Source organism: Leptidea sinapis, chromosome 11, assembly GCF_905404315.1.
Source record: "Leptidea sinapis chromosome 11, ilLepSina1.1, whole genome shotgun sequence".
Classification (NCBI taxonomy): domain Eukaryota; kingdom Metazoa; phylum Arthropoda; class Insecta; order Lepidoptera; family Pieridae; genus Leptidea; species Leptidea sinapis.
In genome coordinates, this window is record NC_066275.1 from 1,832,631 (window position 1) to 1,844,355 (window position 11,725).

The following is an 11,725-nucleotide window of genomic DNA, read 5'->3' on the forward strand; positions in this document are numbered from 1 at the left end:
GGTGCTGCATCAAATATATGAATTGTGTTGGAAGTGAATACCATTTTTTATTATCCTATGTTGGATGCATCAACCTTTAAAGCGTGAATTTATTGTTTGTGTAAGGATGCTTCTAGAACACGATCCACATTATACAAACATCAAAAAATCCATAGACAGGTGTGATAACTCACTCACTATCATACTTATTTGCTAAACAGACAACATTTATAACATACAAGGCAACTTCGAGGTAAGTATATTACAACCTCAGGTTATTATATTCTCGTAAATAAGTTACGAGCTACGGCTTGTTAAGACAAGAACATTATCGCGAGCTATACGGAGCCTTGCGCAAGGCAGAGGTTAATTTGTTACGTAATGTTACGTCACTTCCCGCTACTGACATTTGCAACTTTCACTCTAGTTTGACTTGTTCAATCTTGAGCGGGTCGTCGAATGTCATGCGTTATTCGACAAGTATCAATGTTTTCAAGTTCGATTCCCACTGGCGGCCGGCGAAAGGACTTTATATATATACATTTTTTTTAGTGATCAAACGAGCAGGTACACCTTTTTATGGAATTGAATGACAACCTAACGTACCACAAGATATAAGCGTTTCCGGTTTTTAAATTTTTTTAAATTTATTTATTTAGCAAGAAAAAATTACAGCTCTTTTAATATTGACATCTATTTGTATAACAAAAAGCCATAATTAACTAGTCTTAAGATAGCATATGATTCTAATTTGTTGAATAAAAATTACTTGAGAGTTACAAGATTTTGTATTCTATTACATTTTTATTTATGACTAGCTGACCCGACAGACGTTGTTCTGTATATAATAAATAAAATAATGTATTTATATGAATTTGTCAATAATATATCATAACATCAAAAATTACTTCGTAAAATATGCACCCTGCTGTCGTAATGAAATTATTTCACAGCAGAACTGTCAAAACGTGCGTCAATAAATTCTCTCATAGAAATTATGTATTGACACATCAAAGGAAAAACAAATATCTTGTTTTTATTTAATTTAGCAGCATTTTTCTATTTATTCACCTTTTAAACCTTCCCTGGACTTCCACAAATAATTCAAGACCAAAATTAGCCAAATCGGTGCAGCCGTTCTCGAGTTTTAGCGAGACTAACGAACAGCAATTCATTTTTATATATATATAGATTTAATAACTACATTTTTATTAGTGTTTTATAATATATATAAGGCAGGTGTAAGTGCGTTTTGTGAAGGTACTCATGGCGTATTGTCTTGAAAACACCGCGCATATAATTAATAATAATAATAGTAATAGTTGCACACTTTTAGACAAATTATCTTGCCCCAAACTAGGCATAGCCTGTACTATGGGTACAAGACAACGATATATCTAATACAATATACTTACTTAAACATACACAAATACATATAAACATCCATGACTCAGAAACAAACATCTATATTCATCATATAAATGATTGCACCTACCGGGATTCGAACCCGGGACCTTTAGCTTAGTAGTCAGGGTCACTAACCATTCGGCTATATGGGTCGTCAATATATAGATATATATAGATCAGGAAAGTATACCACACCAGCCGCAGCCCATATACTAGCGACTATATCCATACTACTTCATATTGCACTTATCAGAGATAAGACTGGTGTACTTCAGCATTAGTTACAACGATTTGACAACCTGTTACTCGGTCCAGTACTCTGTGAATAAAGAACTCGATTGGACTTCCGAAAAGACGTTGTTTTATGTTTATCTACCGTGTGTAACTAAATGTGTACTTTTTTTATGAAAAAGGAGGACAAACCAGCGTACGGGTCACCTGGTGTTAAGTGATCACCACCGCCCACATTCTCTTGAAACACCAGAGAAATCACAAGAGCGTTGCCGGCCTTTAAGGAAGGTGTACGCGCTTTTTTTGAAGGTACCCATGTCGTAACGTCCCGGAAACACCGCACAAGGAAGTTCATTCCACAGCTTCCTAGAACGTAGAAGAAAGCTCCGTGAAAACCACACTGTGGAGGACCGCCACACATCCAGATGGTGGGGATGATATCCTTGCTTGTGGCGTGTCGTGCGAAGGTGGCACTAATTTATTCGTCGGCAGAAATCAGTTTAAACAGCTCTTCGGAACACTCCCCATGATAAATGCGGTAGAGGACACACAATGAAGCGATTTCTCTACACAACGCCAAGTGATCCAGCCGTTCACAGAGCACTGGGTCCCCGACAATTCGTGCTGCTGTACGTTGCACGCGGTCAAATGGATCTAGCTGACACTGGGGTGCGCTAGACCAGATATGACAGCAATACTCCATGTGTGGCCGGACCTGCGCTTTGTAGAGCGCTAGAATGTGGGCCGGCTTGAAGTATGCCGTGCTCTATTAATGACGCCCAGCTTCTTCGAAGCCAATTTGGCTTTGCTCTCCAGATGGTCGCGGAATTGGCAATTGCTCAAGATATCGAGACCCAGAATTCCGATACTAGGCGAGGCTGTAACGAAAGTGCTGTCGAAGAGCGGTGATACGACAAATGGGGTTTTTTAGTAGTAAACGCGCAAACTTGAGTCTTCTGGGGGTTAAATTGGACAAGGTTCAATTTACCCCATTCCGCGACCTTTCAAGAGAGGACTCGATAGAAGATACAAGTTTCTCCCAGCACTAGTCGACGATTTCCCGAGAGAGACCTGCATGGCCCGTTTATACGGCATCGCACGTGCTGTCGTCTGCATAGAATAGGCAGAAGAAACAGTGTGGGAGATAACACACAGCCTTGCGGCACTCTAGCGTTCACGGGGTTCAGGTTTGAGCAATAACTGTTGACAATGACCTGTATGCTGTGCCCAGTGAGGAAGCTGGAGGTCCACTTGCATAAGCTCTCGGGTAGCCCAAATGATGGAAGTTTTGAGAGGAGCGCCTTGTGCCATACACGATCAAAGGCCTTCGCTATATCCAGGCTAACTGCCAGGCCTTCCCCCTTGGTTTCAATAGCCGCCGCCCATCTATGTGTTAGGTATACCAGAAGATCACCTGCCGACCGACCATGGCGAAAGCCGAACTGCCGGTCGTTGATCATCTGGTGACCGTCTAGGTATACAAAGAGCTGGCGGTTAATTATGCTCTCCATGATTTTGGAGAGCAGGGAGGTAATAGCAATAGGCCTGTAGTTTGCCGGGTCCGAACTGTCTCCTTTTTTTAGATCGGATGGACAAGGGCTGACTTCCATGAGTCAGGGACTACGCCTTTTGTATATGAGTGCCGGAATAGACGCGTTAGCACCGGCGTCAACTCAGGGGTGCATGTTCTAAGCACTAAGCATGTGCACTAAGCACTAAATAAATAACGGTAATTATTTTGATTAAATAAATTGTTAATTAAACTAATTTAAAAAGATATAGTGTAATTTGTGTGTTAAGTGTCAAGTAAGTTGAAAACATACATTAATTTGTGTCATGCAAAAGCTTACACCTATCGGGATTTGAACCCGGGACCCCTAGCTTAGTTGTCAGGATCAGTAAACACTGGACAAATAGGTTGCGAACATAAATATGACGGTGACCTTTCATATTAAGCTATTCTTCTATGTTTTTGCGTGCTAATATTGGGCTCACTCAAGCGTTGATAACATTAACGCACGACTACGTGCGATTATTTAAACAATAATTAAGTACTTAGTACAGACCCACTGAGCTTGACTGACATAGTAACTAACGCTGTTTTAATCAGTGCTATAACAGATATAAAATAGGATTCAAAATCACTTATTGAACGTCAAAAACTACCACCCATTCAAATTAGACTGCCTCAGACCTGTGAACTACTGTCGCAAGAAACTCAGCGGACTTTTTTTTATAAAAATATGGATTACAATATAAATTTGTATGGACATATTTTCTGTAAGAGAATTTATTGACACATGGTTTGACAGTTCTACTGTGATACAACTTCAATAAAACAACAGGGATCATTTTTTTTCTCGATGTTATGAAATATTATTGACAAATTCATAAAAAAAAACCGTATTATAATTATTATGTACAGAACATGGTCTGTCGGGTCAGCTAGTATTATTAAAAATTGCCGCATGCTTGAATGACTTCTTTTATTTAAGTATGTGTGATAGTGATGTAAAGTGATAGGTTATAACTAACCTATTATTATTTAAAATAGGTACTTCTAATTAAATATGTCTCAAAACTTATGGATTTATTTTTAGAAAAACCAAAATATTATACCTATTCAAATTCAAATATTTTATTCAGAATAGGATTTAAAATCACTTATTGAACGATAAAAACTACCACCCATTCAAAAGAGACTGCCTCAGACCTGAGAAGAATGGGCGCAAGAAACTCAGCGGGCTTTTTTTTTAATATAAAATATGGATTACAATGTGATATCGTACAATAAACATTTGTAATTAAATAGCATAAGGGTGCTCGCTTCATTCCCAGTCTGTGGTATCATTAAGAAAATCGTACCTTTCCCGTACAAACGCTTTTTATCAATTCCTTTTTATTTAGTAACACATTTGTTGTGCAAATTTTCTGGGATCATATTGAAGAAGCATATACATCGTCCAATAAAATACTTACTAACTCAACTTAACCGAGTAGTAGGCGTAACAACTTTAAGTTCGCTCCTCGTGTATATTATGATTGTCAAAGTTTCTAGAAAATTCCTTAATATTTATGAACATATAGAACATTATCTAGAATATATTGAGAAGCAATAGTCAAAAAGTTATTTTTTTTTTAATTTTTCTCTTTATGTTTATTTAGAGCCTAGGTTATAAATAGCGCAAATAGCCCTCTTCTGCAGCACAAAGATGGAATTAATATCGGCTGCACTGCCCCAAGCAATATTCCAGCATACTAGATGAAATACTTAAGTGTGACCAGAAAATTATTCCGTAACTGTTAGAGATTTCAAAAACCTTTTAAATAATATCGAAAGTAATCAGTAAAATGACTTCAATAACTTAGTGAAAATCAAACGATAAGCATACAAAATTTCGAAATTAAAGACATAATGCTACTGGTACTAAAATTACATATATTAGGTCCTTACATATGAAATTGGCGTATTTCGTACTGGCCACTTTAATCACGATGTTCTCCTCTTTGGTAAGGAATTCCAAATTCAATTTTTTTCAGATATTTACTCATGTATTTGTGCTTCGATGACCGTCATTCATTTGTTTTTTTCTGTTTGCGTCACTTATTTTACAAAATGGAAAACTTAAAGTATCGCATTATTTACGAGTACGAGTTCCGCCGTGGCACTAGTGCTGTGGAAACGACTCAAAGGGTGAATGATGTGTATGGCGGTTATGTTGCAAAAGAAAACACAGTTCGTTTTTGGTTCCAACGTTTTCGTACTGGAAATTTCGACCTGCAGAACAAGCCCCGTGGACGGCCTGAGACCCAAGTTGATAATGAAGTATTGAAGGCTATTGTGGAAGCGGATCCATCGCAAACCACGTCCGAGTTAGCTGCAGGCTGCGGTGTTAGTGATAAAACTGTTTTAATTCACTTGAAGCAAATTGGGAAGATTAAAAAGCTTGAAGGGTACCTCACGAATTGACTGAAGCAAACCGGCAAACGCGCGTCGACTGCTGCGTTACATTACTGAACCGGCACAATAATGACGGTATTTTAAACCGAATCATTACCTGTGATGAAAAATGGATTCTTTAAGATAATCGGAAGCGCTCAGCGCAATGGTTGGATCCTAGCCAGCCAGCCAAATCCTGCCCCAAGCGAAAATTAACCCCAAAAAAGTTACTTGTAAGCGTTTGGTGGACTAGTGCCGGTATTGTTCATTGCAGTTTTCTCAAATCTGGCCAGACTATTACGGCTGATGTCTATTGTTAGCAATTGTAAACCATGATGGAAAAGCTAGCGGCTAAACAACCTAGGTTGGTCAATCGCTCCACGCCACTGCTACTTCACGACAACGCTAGACTACACACTGTACAACAGACGGCTACCAAATTAGAAGAGCTTCAATTGGAATGTCTAAGACATCCTCCGTACTCCCCGGACCTTGCTTCAACAGATTACCATTTTTTTCGAAATTTGGACAACTTCTTGCAAGGGAAAACATTAAACTCTGATGGGGCAGTCTAAATCGCCTTCACAGATTTTATTGATTCCCGTCCGACTGGTTTTTTTAGTAAAGGGATCAATGAACTACCTATGAGATGGCAAAAGTGCATAGAAAACAATGGTTCATACTTTGATTAATTAAATATATTATATTTAAAAATATTCGACTTTTTGTTCCTCCCATACAAAACGCCAATTTCATATGTAAGGACCTAATAAAAAATACAATGCTATGCAGACGACAGCACTGGTGATACCATATACACGGGCCATGCAGGTCTCGGTGTCGGGCGAAATTGTGTCTTCTATCGAGTCTTTTTGAATGGGATAAATTGAACCTTGTCCAATTTATCCCCCAGAAGACTCAAGTTTGCGCGTTTACCACTAAAAAACCCCATTTGTCATATAACCGCTCTTAGACAACACTTCCTTTAAAGCTACCCCTAGTATCGGAATTTATCACGGGGAGTGTTCTGAAGAGCTGTTTCACTTGATTCTTGCCGCCGAATTCCACCCTCACACGACACGCCACACATTAGGATACCATCCCCAACATCTGGATGTATGTGTATTCCACTTGCTACAAAGCTGTGGAATGAGCTTCCATGTGCGGTGTTTCCAGGACGATACGTATGGATACATGGGTACCTTCAAAAAGAGGGCTTATACCTTCTCCAAAGGCCGGCAACGGTCCTGAGATACCTCTGGTGTTGCAAAAGAATAAGGGCGGCAGTTAAGTGACAAATAACAAAATATATCTAAGTATATCTATGTGTAGGTTTCGACCGAGGTTATACTGCCACAAAACCATTTACGACTGGGGTTTGAATGGTGTGCCGTGAGAGCAGCTGTCATTATAAGCACGTGAAACATTCTGTCTTTAATTACGTGGCTGGTAACGTAAGATGTAATAGAGGTTTGAGCGCGGTAAACTACGCTATAGTTCATATAGTAGATGATACTGCATTGTAGCAGATAGCCTTTCCTCTACAAGGAACAACTAAACTATACGAATAATTACTTGTTTGATCAGATCAGCCCGTCCGCCTGTCCTTCAGGATTTCTTTAGCGCCCAGGCACCCCCGGCGACCCCTAAGGCCCCTACTGAAACTCCCGACCGCACGGAAGCCCCTCAGGTTTCCAGTGCATCACCGGCCCACCAGGATACCGCTCTACCGTCGAGAGCAGAGAGCGTCGCGTCGTACACGGACGGCTTCACCACCGTGAGCCGTAAAAAGAAACGGACAAAGGAAGCGTCTTGCGCCGCGTGAACATCCGCAAGCCGTGCTACCCCACCTTTATTCATATGCGACAGGGCCCAGTGGCTTGCAGTACGCAGAGCGATTCTGTCGTCGCTTCAATACACGGTGGGCGTATATCAGGTCTATTAAGATAGAGCTGACAACGATTGCGGACCACCACTCGTTCACGTCTCTTCTCGGGGAGCTACGTTTGAACGTATACAATTACAAATTCCTTGTTTTGATTTCTTTACACTCACTGCAAATAACTTATATGTTTATTGTAATATATAACTAGTTATTTATTTACATGGTTTTGTTGTTATTGGTAAGAAAATTTAAAAACCCACAAGTAGATTGCTGGTGTTATTTAAAATATTTTGCAAAACAATATCAACAAATTAATAACATATATATTACACAAACTGACAGTTGGACAAAGCACACAAGATTTTATCAACGACTAGCTGACCCGGTAGACTTCGTACTGCCTCAATGGATAAATAAAAAACCTAAACTTTTGTTTAAAATAAACTTAAAGCCAACAAAAGGAATCCTTTTTCATTAAAACAAATAAAAAAATGCTTGATATGAATGAAACTTTTTAATTATTTTAGATTAATTACACATGATATTACTTGCTTACAAAACAGAGTTTTCCTAAAATACTGGCTATTTATAAGGTTTCAGTTTGATATTTACAGACACACACAGTTATGATACAGTCTGTTAATCAATTTAAAGCTTTCTGATATATTTTTGGGTTGTTTCGTGGTGCGGTTAGATTGAGAAATTTAATTTGTGACAAAACTTAAGATTTATTAATCTACATAAAAATAATGTAATAGATATTTTAAAACTGTAGTTATTCTACTAACTATAGTTAGCTCAAATTAAGTTTATTTATTACCTCCTGAGAGATGGAAAGATATATAGTGTCTAAATAGTTATATATTTTAAACTATTCTTCCAATTTGATTTCTGAGCGATGGGGGACACAATCAATCAAAGGATGAACAGAATAATTGTTTATATTTATTTATTTCCGATATTTTTCATATTTATTCACCTTTTAAACCTTCCCTCCACAAATAATTCAAGACCAAAATTAGCCAAATCGGTCCAGTCGTTCTCGAGTTTTAGCGAGACTAACGAACAGCAATTCATTTATATATATATAATATATTTTTATATAAATATAAGATACGTCACTCGAACGGTTGACTTAGTTGGAATGAGTGCTCGAACGAAACACGAGAAGTCGCAGATTCGAGTCCCGCATCATTCATAAAATAATATTTTCAAATTTTATTTTTTAGTGTTAAGATTTGTCTTTCACCAATTGGACACGTGTTTATGTGAAATACTGACTCTCCAAATTCATTCATTCAACAACATGCAGATTTCAAGTGACTTTAGTACTACTTCTTTTTGATCGCAATATCTCAGATGGAGATATAAAACCGCTTCCGTAGTGTCTGGTAATCAATTCAGATCACGCGTGTGTCTCGTGAACCGATGTCTCGAGTGGAGAGGTTATGCGTGCTCAATTTACTTAATAGCCTAACTGAATCTGTGCCTAACCTTATTACTGTAATGTGATAACGTTTAACTGTTAAAGGTAATCGGATTTGGTTTCATGTAAAATCTCTAACAATCTTTAAGTTAGCTATTTGATTCGTAGATTCTTAATTAAGAAGTATATTATGCTAGCTATCAAATAAAAAACCGAACATGTTTGAGTCGGGCTCGCCTACCGAGGTTTCAGTACAATTTTTTAATGACTTAAGTATAAATGTTTAAGAAAATTTATTGAAGTAGGCGTTACTTTGCGGAAATCCATTTATATCCAAATGATTTGAGTTTTCTTTAGTGTTAATTCCGCCAATATTTATTCTTTAAACAATTCAACACGTTTAGTTTTCAGATTTTCACTATGGAGTATTAGACTATTAGATTAGACTTCATAGTTCTAGGTCACCGGAAAATAATCTGTAAATTTGGATTTCATAACTGATTCCTGCCGTAACATTTTTTTAAAGTTTGCTTATATAAGTTTGATTTTTTCACAGCTACAAGGGACAGTAGATCTGAGTATATCGTTTTACTCGACACCATCCCGCGTTCCGAGAAGAACAGACAGACGATTGCACGTAGGTCAAAGTGTTACTATAAAGATTCAGTTTTTCCCTTTTTTTTATTTATTTATTGGGGTGAGACTAATTTCATCTTAATCTGACGTGACGAGATTAGCAAGCGTTTCACCTGATAGAAATGGATACGACCTGCCCTTTACAATACTGCTCCTCAGGATTATTGGTAAATCGAAAAACAAAATTCTGCGTAGTTTTGCAATTGCGCTCCTCACTGAAGTGCAAGCCTGGTAATTTCATTACTTGCGGCGCCCTACAAACCAAAATACTATAAACATTCATCATCATATCAGCCGAAAGATAAACAGCTGGACAAAGGCCTCCCGCAAAGATCTTCACGACGATCGGTCCAGCGCTGCCCTCATCCAACCTATTGCGGAGATTTTGACCAGATCATCGGTCCATCTTAGGGGGCCTACCAAACCTGCGTCTTCTGGTACGTGGTCGCCACTCGAGAACTTTACTGTCCAAACGGTCTTCTGTCAGTCGAGCTATGTGCCCTGCCCACAGCCACTTGAGTTTCGCAACTCAACTGATTTGGTGACTTTGGTTCTCTTACGGATCACCCCATTTCTGATACGATCTCGCAGGTAAACCATATAAAACACTATAATGCGCGCACATTACTGCTTCACGGCAGAAAAAAGCGCAGTTGTGGTACCCATAATCTAGCTGGTATCGTGTGCAAAGGAGCTGGTAACTGTATCTTCTGTCTTATGTAAATTCAAATTATATTGTTGAAAAGTACTGATTTCCATTTGTTACAAAACTTAAATCAAAATTAACAAAAAATCTTAAGACAACAATAGCCCCAAATGCTAAATGGATAATTTTATTTCCCTTAAAATTACGACGTCACATAAATTTTATATGCAATTTATGCTATGATACAAAACATACCATTTTGATGCGCAGCCACGTTCAGAAGTAATATTGGTATTCTCCTTTACCACTAGCGACGTTGAGAGAGATAAGTTGGGGACGCTATACGCTAGCACGCACACACATACTCACGCTTTGTTCCGACGGGGTAGGCAGAGACAATAGAATGCCACTTGCTTCTATTGTCTATTACGTTACAAATCTCAAGCGCTTCCTCTACATTCATTACTCTTTTTATACATGCTCACCCGTTGCGGGTGCTTCGGACCTTTCCTTTTCTCAAAACGTCCCCAATTTGGTCGAGGAATGTTCTACCAGGTCTCCCGCGACCGACTTGCACACACACACTTGCCTTAATATTTGATGCGTCATTCTTTCTTCACTCATACGTTCCACGTTTCCAAACCATTTCAGCATTCCTTTCTCAGTCCTTGCCACATCATCTTCTTTCAGAACACAGCGCGCTCGTATTACCGCATTCGGAATTCTATCAGTCAGTCTTACGCCACACATACTACGCAGTATACGCTCGTTTGTCTATAAATATATGGCCGCTTACTATAAGCTATCTGTCAGTGAGACACTCGTCGAAATCGGCCCAGCCGTTAAGCTTGGCCATAATAATTATTTGCTTAATTATGGTCTTTTTTTGTTAGCCTATAGGATCCCACTGGGCAAAAGGCCTTCCCTACTTAACTACATTTTTCGCGGTCCTTTACCAGCTCCGACCAGGTCTTATTATAGGTATCCAGATTGTCACGACATCGTTTTCATGCCCATCGGTGTGTGGGCATCCGACATACATTCCAACCCCAGATCCACTTCAGCCCGGCAGTATTTTCCCCCAAATCAGCAATGACAGTTCTGGAGCCCAGTTCCGTATTTCTGTTTTCCATAATTATGATCTTCGTATGTAAAAAATTTTCATAAAGAGCGGTAAGCCATTCTTAGTTTATAGAAAGACATAAGTTTCAACAATGCTCTTACTTCTGAAGAGATTACTTTCACATGTTTTATTTTTATGAAAATAAGGGACGAGACAAGTTGGACATTCAGCTGATGGTAATTGATACGCCCCGCCCATTACAATTCAGTGCCGTTCAGGATTCATGAAAAAAAAAAATTTTTGCGGCACTACAACTGCGCTCGTCACCTTAAAACATAAGATGTCAAGTTTCATTTGCCCAGTAATTTCACTAGCTACGGCACCCTTCGAACCGAAACACAGTAATGTTTACTCATTAATGCTTCACGGCAGAAATAGGCGCCGTTATAGTACCCATTATCTAGCCGGCATCCTGTGTAAAGGTGCCTCCCACTGGTAAATATGTTACATCA